The sequence below is a fragment of the Octodon degus genome, unplaced genomic scaffold, assembly GCF_000260255.1.
Source record: "Octodon degus isolate 3935 unplaced genomic scaffold, OctDeg1.0 scaffold00276, whole genome shotgun sequence".
NCBI classification, from domain to species: Eukaryota; Metazoa; Chordata; class Mammalia; order Rodentia; family Octodontidae; genus Octodon; species Octodon degus.
In genome coordinates, this window is record NW_004524852.1 from 1224389 (window position 1) to 1227588 (window position 3200).

The window sequence follows — 3200 nt, forward strand, 5'->3', positions numbered from 1 at the left end:
TTTGTTAAGTAAAATTCTGTATGAGTTGTCAAAAAATAAATAAAAATAAATAAATAATAAATAAATAAATAAGAAACATGGGCAGGACACCCAGCAGACCTCCCAGAAGTTGCTGACACAAATAATCTTTGATGCTGGAAAATTCTTCAGTCTTCACAGTTCCTGAGCCTAAACAGCTGCCTGTAGCATACATGGTTGCATTTTTCCAGAGGCTCACATTGTGCCCCTCCATCTTTGTGACCCAAGCTTCTACTCTATGACATCATCTTGCCAGGGTCATTGCTACAGTGCATGTTGTTCTGGAGGCCACTAGCCACTGTATGGCCCTATCCTTGAGACTACAACACTATGCTTACACCATGTGGCTTTGTACCTGAGCCCCAGATATGGGGAATCTGAGTTGGACATCTTTAGTGCCTCCATAGCAGCCCACGTGATACCCTGTACAGTAGGGATGAAGCTGGGCAAGAACCAGAGGCTAACTGTCCCCATCATTCCTAGGAGCCTGTGACAAACCCACCCTCAGTGTGAATGAGGCTGCATACAGCCCTGCAGAGCTGCCACACAGACTCCTCCAGTGAAGGTCTCAGGCACAGAAGGCAGCACTGATGTTGGTTACAGCTGATGAAACTGCAGAGACTGTCCAACTGCCCCACTGGAACCAAAGCCCATGTACCCTGATCAACTGACACCTTGGAATATATTTATAGGTAAAAGTGTTTCTCCATGAAAGCTACTCTGTAAAGTCAGAAGAGGTCACTCCACCAGATGCATGGAGTCACAAGTTTTGGTTTTTTTGTTTTTTTGTATTTAGGAAAGGGTCTACAGGGTCTCACTTCATAGATCGGACTCATGGTGATCTTCCTGTTTACAGCTTCCCACACGCTGGGATTACAAGTGTACCCCACCACTCCCAGTCTCAATTGCTGTCTCAGCACGCTACAGGGGTGGGGCCAGCACAGCAGGCCTAGGGACCAAACTCCCGGCTCCCATGTCTACCTAAGCAGGCGCTTTAATCCGATGAGCTATTTGGCCAACCCTTAAAAGATGAGATGGATTTTTTTTTTTGTGGGGGGTGCTGGCTCAGACTGCCTTAAGGGGAGGTATAGTATGGCTTGTGGAGCTGGGGACCAAACCCCAGGCCCGAAAGCCTGACTGGGTTTGCCTAGCCAGGCGCTTAAACAACCGAGTTAACCAGCAAGCACCGAGTCAAAGGTATGAAAGAGCCAAAAGATATAACACCATCTAAGTTCAACAATAACTTTAGTAACTGATCCAAAGAAAGAGAAATGTGTGAAATGCTTGGAAGTGATTTCAAAAAACAAAAAATTAATGTATTTTGGCACAGGGTCTCTCTACACAACTCAGACTCGTAGTGATCCTCCTGTTTTCAGTCTCCCCAGAGCTGGGATTACAGGCATGCACCACCATGCCTGCACTTGGTGGCCAGCTCAGGGGACCTGGGGGCAGGGTCAGTGTGGTCTGTGGTGCCAGGAATCAAACCCCAGTCCCTGTGCTTGCCTAAGCAGGTGCTTAATCTACTGAGCTATCTCACCAGCCCAATTTCAAAATATTAATCCTAAGGAAACTCAGTGAGATACAAATGAATACAGCCATGCAATTCAACTAAATCAGGAAAATAATTCATGATCTCAGTGAAAACTTCAACAAGGAGATATAATATTTTAAAAATGAAATCCTGAAGCTGAAGGCATTAATGAATAACATAAAAAATATAATAGATAGCTCCAACAACAGACTAGGTCAAGAAGAAAAATTTTCTTGAAAGTGTAGGATGGAAAATAGTATTTCATACAAATATAAACCAAAAAAAGATCAGAAGTGGCTATGGCCACATAAAATAAGGAAGAAATTAACTGAAAAATATAAAAAGAAGCTTCTCACAGTAGCATATGCCCGTTCTGCTTGGGCGTCTGAGGAAGGAAGATCATAAGTTTGAATACAATCTGCACTACATAGTCAGACCCCTGTCTCATAAGACAAAACAACAGGCTGGGATATAGCTCAGCAGCACAAGTGCCTGCCTGGCAAGTACAAGGTCCTGAGTTCAATCCTTATAAAAAATAAATAAATAAAATTAACAGAAACAATTAATTATATAATTATAAAGAAGTCAATTCAGCAAAAGAATATACAAATTATATATGCACTGAAATATATGAAGTAAATATTATCAGGGCTAAAGAGATAGCCTCAAATATAACAATAGTAGAGAGCTTTATCCTCTCACTTGGAAGAACAGATAGGTCATCCAGACAGAAAATGAGCAATAAAACATTGAATTTAAATTACACTCCTTGGGGCTGGTGAGATGGCTCAGTGGTCTAAAGCACCTACTTAGAACAAGCTCAGCAAAACACAGGGACCGCGGTTCAACCCCCCAGCACCACATGCCAGCCAGCCCCACCTCCTGGTGGGCTGAGCTGGCCACACACACACACACACACACACACACACAAATAAATAAAAATTTAAAATAAATAAATAAATAAATTACACTCCTAGATAAAATACATCTAATATTTAAGAACATTTTGTCCAAATACCACTGAATATACACTCTCCAGGATGGATCATAATAAAGATCAGAGAAGAAACAAGTGAAATCAAAGTTTTTCTAAAAGGTAATAGTACAAAGTATCAATGAAATAAAGGCATAGTTTTTTAAAATATAAACTTGATAAGCCTTTATTCAGGCAGAAAAAAATAAAGACAAATAAAATCAGATATGGAAAAGAAACATTAAAATTTATGTGTCAAAAAGGGAAGGCTCAGAGAAGCTACTATGAACATCTATACACCAACAAATTTAAAAAGTGAGAGAAAAACTCCTTAGAACCAAAAAACCTACCAAAATTAAATCAGGAGGAAATAGAAAACCTAAACAGACCAATAACATACAATGAGACTGAGTGAGTAATAAGTTCCCCATTAAAAGTACATGACAAGGGCCAGCAGTATATTCAACAGACTAAGCACTTGCTTAGGTAAGCACAGGGGCCAGGGTTCAATCCCTGGCACCATACACTGTGATGACCCTTCCCCCAGGCGCGCTGAGCTGGCGATGGAGTCCAGGCATGGTGGTGCATGCCTGTAGTCCCTGCACTAGGGAAGCAGAAATCAGGAGTATCACAAGTCTGAACTGTGTAATGAGACCCTGCATTAAAAAAAAAAAAAAA